This window comes from Cimex lectularius, unplaced genomic scaffold (genome assembly GCF_000648675.2).
Source record: "Cimex lectularius strain Harlan isolate CLEC.00 unplaced genomic scaffold, Clec_2.1 scaffold29, whole genome shotgun sequence".
NCBI lineage: Eukaryota > Metazoa > Arthropoda > Insecta > Hemiptera > Cimicidae > Cimex > Cimex lectularius.
In genome coordinates this window covers 1,793,573-1,808,825 of record NW_019392675.1, presented here as the reverse complement: position 1 = coordinate 1,808,825, position 15,253 = coordinate 1,793,573, and the positions used below count along the sequence as shown (strand labels likewise).

The window sequence follows — 15,253 nt, the reverse complement described above, 5'->3', positions numbered from 1 at the left end:
ATAATGCAATCTATTGGTTAATAACTTTTTTACTTTGACTAAAATATTTATTACCATATGTATAAAACACATAATACATTTTGTAATTTTATGGATTTTCATACATATTTATAGTCTTGAGGGAAATTAGCAACCACTGTTGTTCTCCAAACTTTACTCAAGGGCGAGGAGGTCCCGGGTCCATCTCCCTTTTAGTCGTCTTGACGGGACTATAGGGTTGGATTATATTCGACATGGATTTGGCTAGTGGGTTGGGGTTAGTCGAGAGTTTATTGTCGAATTCAGACACTTAGAAATTAAGACTTGCGTCCAAGTAGTTTACAGACAAGAAGCGCTGTTCAGTTTCTATAATTTTATTTGTACATGTCGGTTCCAGTTTAAACGTGAGAAGAACCAAAGGTAAGCAGTCGGTTTTTTAGATAGGAATGTTGTGTGAAGGGTGCATTTGTTTTCAATAATCTTTATCCTCCAAAGTTTGCTCCATTCGTTGGTCGTGTGCCTGAAGCTCCTCCACAGCCGTGTCGTCGGCAAAGTTTGCAAGTAAAGTAGTTGGGGTGTCTGAGATGTAGAGACGGTATAGGAATGGACAGTAGTAGGAGTAGTCCAACCCTTGGCGAACTCGGAAGAATGCCGTGTGCGGTAGGTGCAAAGGATTAGTTAGGCATAAGGTTTTTTAGAGGGGCGCACTTAGTTTGTATAGGAGGACCTCATGTCGTGGAATAATAAATATAAATTTCTAAATAGGTGTAAACAACGCGTAAAATACTGAAAAATCACCATTTTTCCTCATCAATAAAATTTCTTTTCGACACCTAGCTGGCTTACTAGTTCCTTCTTGGAAATTTTTTTCCAGCGCCTTTTATTGTATGAATTTTGGCCTGTACCTGCTCTAACCGGCCAAGGTAAATTTTAAATACTTGCCTCCCCTCATTTATGTAATTTACATAGTGTTTTACACATTTTTTTATAGACTGCAACCACTATGGGTCATTCAGGCAGTGAAAGTTGATGTTGCTGTTGAATATGGAGAAGGAAAGGAAGAGCCTGTCAGGGAACAAACACCAACTCAATGGACAGCCCGGCCAGCGCCGCCCCCAGGATGGATGGTTAAGCACTCTCTTTTTGAGGAGTCGTCCTCTTTTACGATTCTGGGCGTTTCTGTGGGATGTGGATACAAATCATTTACATCGCATGTATTCCGTAATGGAAAAGTCTTCCCAACTGACCCGCCGCTAAACCTGCCCGAGGTGCTCACCCATTCGACCCGGCAATCATCCCCGACCGTACCCTGGCGCACCCCACACACAAGCCCCAAGCTTGGAGGCCCCATCGAGCCCCATTCTGCATGGTTATATTTCTTTCATAACTCCGTTCCTTCTAAGAAATAAAGAGGTTTAAAGAGGGAAACAAGGGGGCCACCATCGCCCAGCACCTCATGCAGGGCTTCTGGCAGATGGAACTGTCATTTCTCTGTCGTATAGCGGTAACATGTAAGTATGTTTAACGACAGTTATCTCCAGCTGATTAAGTTATAACGAAATTTTTACTATTTACATCACATTATTTTCAATTAGGGGAAAAATATTCGATTAAAAACCCCAGCTATCATGGCCAAGTTATAGGAGTGTTCTTTATTCTCCAGCGCGTGTACTTGTCGTCTCCGCTTTAATTGCCTAATTGGCAACAGATTGTACTGATACTTCGCGTTGCTTAAAAAATTTAGTGATTGTATTTCTGATGTATTCAAGCACCATCAACACAACACGTCCGATATTCGTGTATGTACGGACGAGTCTGCCGCAAGCTTCAGAAATGTATTCAGTACTACCTGCAGCCTGGCGAAATTGGTCCAGTGCCTGAGGCTCCGGGGGGGCATCCTACAGCGGTCAGGCCGTTGTACCACCAATACCGTTGTACAGGAGAAGTTTACTGGCAGGCGTACACAGCCACAACGGTTATAACTTCAAAATGGATCTAGTTATAAAGCAACGTCTACGCTTGCTGAATAAAACCTATTGCCACCTTTTTATTACGATTAATGTTAACTTTCCAACGGTTGCAGAAATTTCCTATGCAGCGCATTGCGTTGTCTGTTCGAATTGAATTATCTTCCAAGAAGTGGAGTAGAGAGCGATGTCGTCAGCGTAAAGAAGTAATTTGTTGAAGTATAAAAAGAACAGGATGGGTCCAAGGATAGAGCCTCAAGGAACATCAGCAACAATATTTCGCGGTTGTGACAGGCATGATCAGAAGGAAACTCGGATCGTCTGGATAAGATGGAATGAACTATTTTTATTATGTATTTTATTATATGCGGAAAGCTATATCACATCATACAGCTGACTACACAATTATGCTAAACAGTGTCAAATGCGTATCGCATGTCTATCAAAACCTTGCCAGTATGCTTTCTTACATTAAACGCTAGCTATTGTCATCTACAATCCTGGTTAATTGAGCATTGGTAGATAGTCCTGGCCTAGAACCAAATTGCTCGAGCATAGTGATGATAACATTAGAGGTTTTCCACTGATAGGGATAGTAGCGCAAGAATTATTATTTGATTGAAGCCTCTCATTACCTACCGAGCAGATGTAACATACCATAAGATGGCCATGTGCCAGTCTTGTATGTCCGATTCTGAGTCTGCAGAGAGCCGTTTCGTATTTCCAATTCATATGGTACGATGATAGCCATTTCCGAGTTGTCTCTTTTATTTCCTGTTTGCACTGCCGAAAGTGAAAATTCTTCTTTCTCATGAGGGATAAGTAATCATTTATAGGTATTTGTTTTAATGCTATTCCAGGGGTCCGCTTTCTCATTTACACGTACTCCACAGTGCCCAGGACCCACACGAACTTTATTTTATAGCCTCGTTCTCCAGCCCGCCCAGAGAATGCCAAATATCCCTCACCTAAGGGTGAGCCGAGAATTCGCCGGTTATTGTCAGAGAATCTGTGCAGATAACCGTATTTGAATAGTCGATTTTAGGACATTTTAGGGCTTTGGAAAAATTTCCGCATATCGAAGGCAATTTAATCATAAAAGCATGATGATTAATCACAACAGATGAACCCGAGCCATGTAGGCTCTTGATCAGTCAGTGAAAACACATTTTAATTTCTTTAAAATGGTACTAAAAACAAATGAATAGATATATAGTAAGTTTATTACATTTATTAGTAAGCGAGGATAGGCGGAACCGACCTAGCTGCAGGCTCATCACTTCACAGACGTCAAGAGGAAATCTCACATGTGTATAAATTGGGGAGATCAGTATGGAAATCGCATTTAATTAATTATTAAATCTGTTACAGAGTGATCCGTATCCCAACCATGGAGGATATAAATCTTCATTAATCGATTGTTACTTTTACCTAGGGATCCAGTAAAACAAAAAAAATCACCTCAATAATTTACTATGTAATCAACATTTGCTTAGTGGTCATAATTGACTATATTAATTTTTCCAATTTATTATTTTTTATCTAAGGGTTTTGGATGAGATGAAAACCCTTAGAAAAAAAGAATAATTAATTGGACTAATTTACTATTTTCACCAACTGTTTGTGGATAGTAATTTCCTCCAGTGTGCAAAAAAAGAAGGTAATAAGAGTGAGCGAGTAAGCGTTTATTTTACTTGGAGCAATGAAACTGTAGTTGTAGAAAAAAAACGCAGGCTAATGCAGTTGTAAGTTTCCTTTATTTACGAAAGCATCGAGTATGGAAGAAAAATCATGACTAGTTTATTTCGATTTAAAAAGCTTGAGGCTGTGTAAGCTATTCGTGTTGTCCTTAAGAAGTAATTGTTTTTAATGGTTGGGGGTTGATTAAGAATTATATAATCCTTTCCTACACTTCGACCTATATCTATTGTGAAATCCCTATAAATTATAGCCATATTTTGGAAAGTTCACTTTTTCCTATAAGCTAAGCACTACTTGCTGCCTCTTCGCGCACCTCTTTTGCTGCGAGAATCGAAGTGGCTGTACCGTAACAACGGCTTCACATTCACAAAGGATGACGATGTCTGGTTCCTCCTGACAGGTATGTTTTCTACTTTTGCTTTGCCCATCTTCTTGAGATGATAGATAATAGTGACCAGTATTAGAGGACTAAGATTTTTCTCAAATCCTGCTCGGAGAAGGAAAGAGAGAAAGAGAATGAGAAAGAGAAAGAGAGAGAGAGAGAGAGAGAGAGAGAGAGAGAGAGAGAAAGAGAGAGAAAGAGAGAGAAAGAGAAAGAGAGAAAGAGAGAGAGTGAGAGAGAGAAAGAGAGGGGGGTGATCGTTCGCCTTCCTTTTTGAGAGATTTATAAATTCTTAGGTTACCTCATACCTGGTGTTTTTTTCCGCAACTCTTTTGTCCAGTGATTTTTTTTTTTTTTTNAAAAAGTACACATTCCTGTGCACCCACTATTGGTTCTGGTCCGATTGGCGAGAGGGTTGCTCCTTTTTCTGACTAGTTGGTCAGCAGTTCATTTCCTTCTGAATTCATGTCCGAGAACCCATTTTAAGGTAATCTTGTTGTTTTTATCCTGAGACTATAGGCAATTTAGGCTCTCCCAGATAAGTTTGGATTTGAAAGCTTACGCATTTAGTGCCTTTACGGCTGCCCGACTGTCTGAGGGTTTCTAAATCTGCGCACGTTTCATGGTTTTCTTTATTAACTCCGGGGCACAGAGTTATATTGCATTGGAACTTGGAAAATTGTTTGCGTTAGTCTAAGCGGCTTTGTTAGGTTATAGTTAGGTTACAGTTTCAAATATGAACGTCCGTAAATCGAGGAGTCTCCGGGCTCGATTTCGCCTTTCATAACACTCTCCATAGATACAACAAAGTACATGTATCTCCAAGAGAATGTTATCGCCGTGTGCGAGCCCGCATCGATCCGGCGTCGTCGGGTGAGATGTTAATCTAACCTATTCATAATCCTGAGATGCCTGAAGGATGGAAATACTATATCACAGAGGGATTTTGTGTGAGAGAGAGAGAGAGAGAGAGAGAGAGAGAGAGAGAGAGAGAGAGAGAGAGCGAGAGAGAGAGAGAGCGAGAGAGAGAGAGAATTATCGGTGTTATAGACAAAAAAGCGACGGGGAGTGGAGTTTCTTTGAAACTGTTTCAATTGGTTTATCTTAGGATTGAAGATACCGAGATAGAACAATGGAAAGAGAAGTTCAAAGTCGGGTTTGATCAAGATAAAATCGCTTGTGTTTTACTGTTTTTCTTTTTTACACATCAGATCAAGTCAAAAGAGGATTCGTTGTTTCGCGCATAGAAAGTTTACCAAAAGGGATTGCAATTAATTATTTATGTATATCACTTTGTTGTTATAGCCAAACGGCAAATAATTTTTCTACACGACAAACGTTTATAAGACCACAAACTAAACAAAAACTAAATTTATAATACAAAACCACAACTGAAGATGGCAAAATGCCACAACGTGCCAGACAACAAGCGGGAATAGGCGGACCAGTTTGATCAGAGATGATCAAAGTGAAAATTCATTACCTCGCTTCGCTTACCACGTCTCACAAAAAATACTTATTTATTTACAAATACAGGCTGGTTTAATATTATATAAATGACAAATAGAAAAGAAAAAACTTTAATACGTTTAATACATTTTAGCTTAACATTTTTTCAAACATATAAAAACTAATATTAAATAAACGAGTATTTACTGTGTTTCCTGTTGTTGAATTCTGTTAACGGTAATTAAGGGACCAACAAGGGACATTGAATAACGAGAAATGTATTTAGGTGCATTTAACCTTATGAAGCAGAAGAGTTCAGGACTGGAGGACAAATTGTTTAATTATTTGTAGACAAAAACGCATAGTACTTCTTCCCTCTTTATCAATATATAAAACCGACGTAAGATCATAGTTACAAAGTTTTGGTTCATTGCTGTGGATTTGATCTGAAGGATAATAATGATAAGGAAGAGAAATGAAGTTGTCCTGAAGTGCTGTGATCATCAACAAAGAGTAGAAATCTAATATCAGAGAAAACAGTTGAAATGCCGTTAATAAAGAGAAAAATTCAATACTGGACTAAGATGTGAGCCTTGTGGTACACCTGAAGCAAGAAATTTGGACTGTTGAACTAAATGGAAACAATTTTATACCTACTTATTTGTTGCATTCGTGAGGAGCGGTCAAGAATGAGGAAGTTTAGAAAAACACGTTTTTTATTTTTTTGCGCACGTTTCTACTTTTGTTCGGTTCATCTTCAGGGCTTGGGTGAATTACAAAAAATATTTTGATTGGAAAAATATGATTTTGACAGGGTGGCGGACGTGGTAAATCACCACCCTGCACAATCATATAAAAATAGCAGAATACAAATTCCGTTCCACAACAATTCACACAACACCAATGTGGCACCACAAGAATAGCACCACAATTTTTGTGAGTATTCAACATTTATATTTTTACATCTGTATTGTATTTTTACAATCAACATATGTTTTATAATGAAAAAGGTGTTTTTCTAAACTAATTCATTCTTGACCGCTTCTCAGGAATACAATAAATTATTAAATAAATATTATTTTTATTTACATATTATTTTAATTTTATTATATTATTTTTAAATATTAAAACCACTCATTTATACCTATTATTTAAATTAGAGGGGAACCATACCAGGAGATTACCATTATCAGAAGTTTATGGAGAAGAATATTAATGTTAACAGTACCAAAGTCTTTATAGAAAAATATTTGAAGAAAGAAAGCAGAAGTGAAAACTGAAGAGTGTCAAAACCAACCATATTTTTTGCCGCCATAGCTGAATTTTAACTTTTTAACCAAACTGAAAAATGAATTAACATAACATAATAGAAGATGAGGAATTTTTAACCTGGTGGGGTGTTAAGGACATCATAACTAGGTCAATGAAAACAATAAATATCTTATATTTGGTGGCAAAAAAAAGTACAATTTTCACCTGCTCGATCGGTTTATTTCTCTTTAGCGTGTAAACAAAAGGATGAATAAGCGGATAAATTAAAATTTAACCAACGGGAACAGGAGTGGGACGGTTTTTGATCTCGACGAAGGAACCATTCCATCTGAAACCCCCTTTTAGCTTTAACCCGTTGACTGTGTGAGAAAACAAATTAAATTTTCGTGCTTTCTCTGCATGGGGAATTCGTTTTAACCGAGAGCCGTTCATTGACTCGGGTTCATTCATGATTTCGGCTCGCGGTACGCGGCCCGGCCGGCGGAGGTCGTCTGGGTCCGCTTTCCTTCGTCACTCATCCCCCACCGCCGCCTTCATTATTCATTATTCATTCAACACCTGTATTTCCGATCCGTTTTCGTCTTGCCATCGTGTGTTCCTCGTCCCCATGCAGGATAACTGTTAGACGTTCCCTTAGTTCTATTTTACAACTCTGACTCACGCCTTATTATAGAAACAGTGGAATTAACCTTTTCATCACAAAGTAGGACTCTCACTCAGCATCAAATGGAATATTAATTGATACACGTGGAATTCATTCTGTTGCAAAATATCACGGTGTCGTAACCACTCGGAGAAGAGGAATTTTCGATTTTCGACCTCTCCGCATCATCCAAAAACTAAAAAGGATCCCGCAGTTTGCCCGTTTGTCATGATGCCGCGTGTTTTTTAAAGGGAAACATATGCAATCCGACTCTGTGCGCAGGAGTGATTAATAAGAGTATGAAAGTTGCACGGATGGATTTACTTGCGTACAGTGAGACAGCTGTAGATGCACTAAATGTTTTTAGCTTCAAACTAGATTGGTAATGTCTAAATCGCCTAATATCTTGCTGCTGGTTCCGGCACACGAAGTTTGAGAAAAAACGAATAGGTTGCCGACAAGGGGGCCGCCCTCCCACCTAAAGGACCGGAACAACACTAAAAGAACGTGTGCTAAAGTCTGGTTGCAAAAATAGCTTGAGAAAAAAATTCAAGCAGTTGACAAAACAACTGCTGTTGGCTCTGGGACATGAAAGTATAGAATAAAGCGAACAGGCTGACCAACAAGCCGAAAAAGGGGGAGCCCTCTCTTGGGACCAGAACCACAACTTGGCGCATTTCATAGTGCGCTAATGTTATTTATGGAATAATAGCTTGAGAAAGAAGAACTCAGGAAAATTATAAGCCTCTATACTACTGCTCTCTTAACTATCACTGGAAAAAGATGAGCAAAGGCGAGACAGAAACATGTCGACTTTCACGAGAAGTCAGATACATCGGCACATCCTTTGTGAAGGTAAAGCACTAGTCCGGATAAGCTTCTCGAAGAGTCACCAAGGAAACTTCTTTAATAGGAAAAAGTTCAGTTTCCAGTTATAAACCTCAGTGGAGAAAAAGTTTGGAAACCTTACTTGCCACAGTGTAGTACTGTGTAGTCACTGTTCATTTTTTTTTTGTCCAGTTTCTTCATTTTTGCCTTATGTTGGGTCCATCTAGCTGTTTATCGCGGAAATTGCGTGGCATGGGTGACAAACTAAAAATAGCATTTTGCTTTTTGGTAGCTCTTTCAACTTAGACTAGTGAAAAATTAAAAGCTCAAAAAAGAGAATTGACCGAGAAATGACCGGATCGGAGCATACTGCTTATGTAAACCTGCTTGAGGACTGTGCAGTTATTTCTGATACAGATGTTTTATACACAAAATCCAACAGTTAATAAGGCGAAATAATATAAAGCTCAGGGTACCCTGCATGGTTCAACACAGTACAGAAACGGGCTGAGATTTAACGAGAAACGCTCAAACATGAAACGATCATTACATTTTAAAAAAAATAAAAGAGCTGCAATGTATAAACTGCAACATTGAAAAATTCTAACTAAACACCTATAGAAGAACGAGAGAGGAAAAACAGAGATCAATTGTGCCGGTTTTACAACTACACAAAGAAAAACACTTAAAACACTTCAGATTAATTTTTTGTATATATTTATTCCTTTTATCTGGGCTGATAATAAATTTTTGTTTGCCAACATCATTGGAAAACGAATTTATTGGGAAAATTATACATTATTTTTCCAATAAAATTCTTGGAAAACATTTCTCAATTATATACATTTTCACTTGAATTTTCTGAGTGTTGTGATGCGTGACTATGAATTGACAAATACTGCAATGGTCTTTCTTAAAATTTTACTATGGTTTCACATATAACTCCTTTAAAAATATAAACTGAAAAAGTGCGTGAACCATTGTTGTACCTACAGATTCTGAAAGTCCTTTCCATTAAAAAACAAATGATACCAGAAAATAACAAAATTATCTATTCGTTCTGGAAATATTGCAATTTTCCATCAGAAGTAGGTAATTTCAATCTGTCGTGTTACTGATTTTTGTTATTTAAAGTTAGGTTTTTTAAAAGTCAGCACAAACTAAATTTTCGAATTTCTCCTTTTTTAACCGGTTACATCCGACTTTGGAACTGAAATCAAAAAACGATCAAACGTCAAAATCGAACTGATTAAGTGACAAATCAATTCGTTAATGGAGACAAAAAAGGGCAATCTAATCAACGTCTGAACAGATTATAGTTTCATAAGTCTTTTCTCCCTTTACGCTACAACTACATCTAGGATACCTAGCATTTATAAGATAAAGTAGACGTTAAAACAGTTAATATTCAAAATATAGATAAATTCTGATAATGATTATAAAAAGTTTTTCCATCTTTAGGTCGAAATGTAAAACTAACTCGATTTTTTTTCTTTTCCTTGTATCTTTGATGTCGAAAACAAGATTTGTGACAACTCACAATATTTTTGAAATTTTATTAAGAAAGAAATCTAGGCAGCTACCTATTTGCTAAATACTTCAGTGTACGAATCTATTGATGGATAAGATCCTTCTTTTTTACCTCCACTGGGCGTTTATTTTAATCATGAGCGCTGGATTATCAAATTTAAAAAGGAACAACTAAAATCTTTAAATTAACAAATAAACGCAGAAGGAAATAAACAAGAATGTTTAAAGTTGGCAGTAATAACACTTTAACTGTTGTAATTAGAAATAATAATAAACTTTTATAGTTGTTTGATTTATTAACCTGCATGGTCGTTATTTTCAGGATAAAATAAATCGTATAAACTATTTTTGATTATCAGTTTAATATAATACAAGAACATTAACATGTATTTATCAGGAGTTTCATCGTCACTGGTTGGCTTATTCTAGGTCAGATAATAATTAATTAGGCGGCAGAATAAAAATTAAGTGTGTAGGATTTTCTACTGACTTAGTTTTGTAGATTGGAGTAAATCGTTCCATTGCAATGTAATCGTTTGCCTTGAATTTCAACAAATAAGCGGAAAAACACTTTTCGCCAGTTAGGCATTTCTTTTGCGAACGGCTGTGTCCACGGAAATGGAAGAGGAAGATCGTACTCTCAAACACTGTCGGATAAATGGGACATTTATTTACTAGGTCAGAACTAAATTTTTTCCAAAAATTCATTCAAATTGTCCGATATTTATGGAATTTAAGCTCACAAGAAAGGCACTGAAATTTTTTTTCTATTCCTTCATAAGCTAGGTAGGATTTAATTTTAATATAGGTAAGTTTAACTTTAAATCTAAATGCGTGCCATTCAAATAATACAAAAAAGCAAAACGCTGAAGTTGAGAACAACAGAGAAGTCATATATGAAACTGAAAAATGGCTCTTTGACAAACAATGATTCACAATTCACATATACCATTGTTTTGTATTGTACAGTAAGGCATTTACTACTTAAAATTTATAAGGATTACGAATGTAATATTTTTTTATAGCAGATTCACGTATCAGACAATTACTTGTAAAAAGTATCGATCGATCAATCGATACTTTTTGTTTTTGATCGGATCGAGAATTTTGAAAAAAGTGTATTTTGATCCTACAAGTTTTCGGGCCGATCAGAAAACAAATAAATATAAAAATCTCAAAACCCACATTTACGACCAAATCGGTCTTTACTGGTGAAGGCCTTCCACACGCCTTTACGAATCCGTGCCTGAACCAAATAGACAGCAATATTTTTATGTTCTTGTAAACCTGACCCTAGGATGTCTCAAATATTCAATGTGTATATGCAAACTCCAAAAATTGGTTTAGAATCTTCGTACTGATCAGGTCAAGTATCATTTTTTTCTTGCAAATTGCAATCTTCTATTTTGTATGATTAATAAATCTAAATAAGCCTTTATGTTTAAAATAAACAATTATAAGAGTTGTCGCTTAAGACAATGTATGACATCTGTGCCTACCCATGTTGATGTGAATGGTGTAATATTCCAGAACTATTAAAAACAAAAAACACGCAGAAATGTCAAGAGCGACGGCTAAAACACGGTTCGAATATTAATAATTGTAAATAGAAAAAAAGCACGAGGAAATCAAGTCCTCGGGTCGAAAATAGGAAAGGGACTTCCTCCGTCGCCGCCGAATGTCACGGTCTGCTTGAGCGACACCCCATTGTGCTCAATGGGCTTTGAAATGGGGTTGTCCATACCTACGACTAGTACGGCCGGCCTATTTGACATGTCAACCTTCAACAGAATTTTTATTTTTTCCCCTTTGGCAAAACAGTACACTGTTAAGTTGGTAGAAACGCCGATAATACGAGTCGGCTGAATCCGGTGATCGGGTCCGGCTAGTCATCGGTTCACCATTTCCCGAGAGGAAATTCCTTATTTTTACCTCGAGTGTTAGTGTTTTCAGATTTTCGCTCTTGTAATCGAAAGGATTGAAACACTCGAAAGTTTGACGTCCGACAGTTTAGAAGTATTAGATTGGCGTCATATAAACGTCAATCAATTTCCTGGAATAAAACAGGATCCATCTTTTTCACATGTTGGCTCATGTTCAAAAGACGTTTTCGGAATATTTTGAGTATGCAGCCGAGGTCCTGAGTTAATAGGGACTCGTGTCATTTTTAACCCGACTTCAAAAATCACAGGTGTGGGCGGGTGCGATGCATGAAACTTCACACCTAATGACGTTTAATGGTAAAATGGTCCAATTGTGTCCGAGTCGACTTCTGAATTGATTAATAATCCATTGCCATCGTGACTCTTGTCTGTACAACAATGTGAATTTATAAAAGTTATTAGTACAATTTGATTCCATCAACAAGACATTTCTACGTCTTTTCTCTCAGTGAGGTTGGTTAGTCGTTCAACTTGAGAGTTTGTTCTCTAAAAACGCTTTAGAAACACAAATACACGTCAAACTTTTCTGTTTTAAGTTTAACGCGTTCTGCAATCAAGATCCTACAAGTTCCATAAATTACAGAAAAGGTCACTAACCGTATTTATTACAACATACAAACTGTTGTAAACTGTGCTTCAGTTAAAGAAGGTTAAACGTTAGGACTATTTACCGGTCACTGGCATCTGAAAAGAGTTCTACGCAACATAGGCATATTCAATGATAGGTTATACCATTTGTAGGTTATGCAATGTGGAGGAAGAAACATCGTCGAATGTGAAGCAACCGGTCAATGGAGACATTGAAAACCCAGGGAAAGGAATTGTAGCAACGACAGGCGATGACCAAGTACTCCTTAAAAGAAGGATCGAAGACAGGACAGACGACTGACTGAACTAAGGCCGTAGGAAAGTACAATAAGCCAGAAGGCTGTCATTCTTGGGGAATAAAAACCACCAAACCCCTAGTCTCCTTTCATCAACATCATCATCCACATTTGTACGAGAACTTGAAGAAAAGAGAAGCAGGCTCAGCAGCATTTTTGGAAGATGTAGCTAGAATACGTAGACGATTTTTTTAACTCAATATCTTGCTACAGGGACTTTTTAACATATCGATATATCTGGGTTAATTAAAGGCTAATTCGACTGCTGTGTGATTCGATGTCATGTACCGTTCTTTTTTCTACTATGGTAATTTGGAGGAGCGAAAGAGGGCTGGGCTTGATTGCGAGTGGAGGACGGACGAAGCGGTCTAACGAGTACGCTAACTGTTACATCCTCATTAAACTCCCTCTATTTGGACACTTAATGGTATATAAACGAAAATTCGTCATATTTGCCGTTTGCAACTTGACTGCCCTCTGCAACAACGGTTGCGACACGGCTGAACCGAAGTTGGAAAACCAGCCGATGAACCTTTTCCGTTATTGTAATTTCCAAATCCTATTATAAGAAGTTTGTTTAGAAAATTTGTACACATTTCACTTACAAGAGAAAACCTCGGAAGAAAGATGTTTTCATGCAGTCAAAATGGCTCTTGTAAACATCGATAGCACAGAAAATGTTTGGAAATTGTGAAAGATTCGTCCAGCTAAGAAACGCTGCTGCAATTTTTATATAAACAACTGCGGTTTAGATGGAATTTGCGAGCATCAAGCAAGACAATAACAAGATACAACTGAACGAATGGAATTGTCTTTTTTATTACGGTTTGTAATGTCTTAGAGAAAAAAATGATTATCACAGGGAAGTAATAAAAGTTCCCATCCTGACATATAATCATTAAATTGTGGTGTGAATATAATTTATTAGCGTGAATAACAATCACCCCGAGGAAAATCGAGAACTCTGGGGCAGTGGGAATGAAGTCTCATGTATGTAATTTATTAACGTGAATGGTAATTTCTAGGTGAAAATCGAGTACCCTGGGGCAATCTCCAATTACTTTGGAGAATAAACAAGCCGAAAGGCGAGTGTATGTTTTTTTTTAAACATTCAACATTTTAACACCAACCAAGATACAAAAAGGAAAGGGAAGAAGTAGCAGTGCAATTCTAATTCCTTTGGAATTCTGACTTTCCAGGCCAAATATCCAGATTTTAGAACCCAAAATAAAGAACTGCCTCCAGCAATGCTGCTAACATTTTTTCTTCCACTTCGTATTACCAACAGATCGTTGCTCAGAGTAGGTGCAGCAATGAGTTCTCTGAGAGAATCCAGGCCACAATGTGAACCATCTTATACAGTATTAATTCATTACCATTTTAGTGCTCAATTGACCAAGTTACATCTTTCAATTAACTATTCTTTCCATGTAAGGTCTTGGTAGAAATAAAAAAGTCAGTGTCACGAGAGGGATTCGAACCCACGACCTTCGGCTAAATACGCCGCTTCTCTACCACTTGAGCTATCGTGACTTCGATCGTGTAATCGGGTTGGATTCTCTGCGACTTATGAAGTGGCCACGGGGAGCTGTTTAGTGAAGTGATACTTCTTTTACTTATTAAATATTAATTCATTTACGGTTTAGTGGTCAATTGACCAAGTTACATCTTTCAATTAATTATTCTTTCCATGTAAGGTCTTGGTTGAGATAAAAAAGTCAAGTGTCATGAGCGGGATTCGAACCCACGACCTTCGGCTAATTACGCCGCTAATCTACTACTTGAGCTATCGTGACTACGATCTTCTCGGAAGAATAATTAATGAAACTTATACAGTATGTGCAATTTATACTGCTGACTGCTTTTCTTGCCAACCCACAAGGACGATACCGATATTTTCTCTCTTAACTCCAATCCTACCCAAGCCACCTCCACTATACAGGAGCACCTTGAGCTCATTGAAGAATGGTGCAACACGTGCAAGATGGAAGTAAAAATGCACCCAAATTACGTTGAGGTTAACCAAACAGTGTTGCTCACGTCTATACGTTAACAGTAAAGAACTACTGACATCTACTCAGTAAAATACTTAGGATTATACTTAAGAAATGGAGAACTGAACAGAGGAATTGGACAAATACGAAGAACTATAGGACCGAAATGACGTTAAAGAACAACCTCTGTACAAACCATTACTTCGAGCGGAACTGTGAGGTAATCAAGCCAACTAACATCCAACGAACCAAACATACAATAAGATTCAAGCGAGAAGGGCACAAATAAAAAGACGATTTTGACAACTACGAGGATTCGAAGATTTAAAGAACCGAAATCCTGTTGGGTACCATAAGTCATCTAACATCCAACGAACCCCGGCATTCCAATCAAAAGTCCTCCAAACTATTAACTATGCCTCCAACCTCACTATCCACAATAACCATAACATTCCTTTCCTCAAAGGATTGATCAGTTCCCGCTTCAAGTTTCACTACAATCTTTCAACTCATCCTAATCCCCTCCTCCAAGAAGACCTCGCCATAACCCGATAACTAAGTGCCAGCATTGACTGTCTTGACGCTTCTCACAGCACGTGTCATCGGGTGCAGTGCTAGTCGTAGTGTTGGTGTTTTGTCTGGTGTTTTATAGAATTCATGTATTAGATACAAACAAATATT

The 15,253-nt window shown here is 37.5% G+C and overlaps 1 protein-coding gene and 1 long non-coding RNA gene across 2 annotated transcripts in view; one reads left to right on the top strand and one right to left on the bottom strand.

Annotated features, from left to right (window-relative positions):
- LOC106668935 (protein C-ets-1) overlaps positions 1–15,253 on the bottom strand; it is a 231,794-nt gene that overhangs the window by 130,405 nt on the left and 86,136 nt on the right. The window lies entirely within an intron of this gene.
- LOC112126416 overlaps positions 1–15,253 on the top strand; it is a 114,339-nt gene that overhangs the window by 94,887 nt on the left and 4,199 nt on the right. The gene's annotated exons all lie outside the window — the stretch shown is intronic.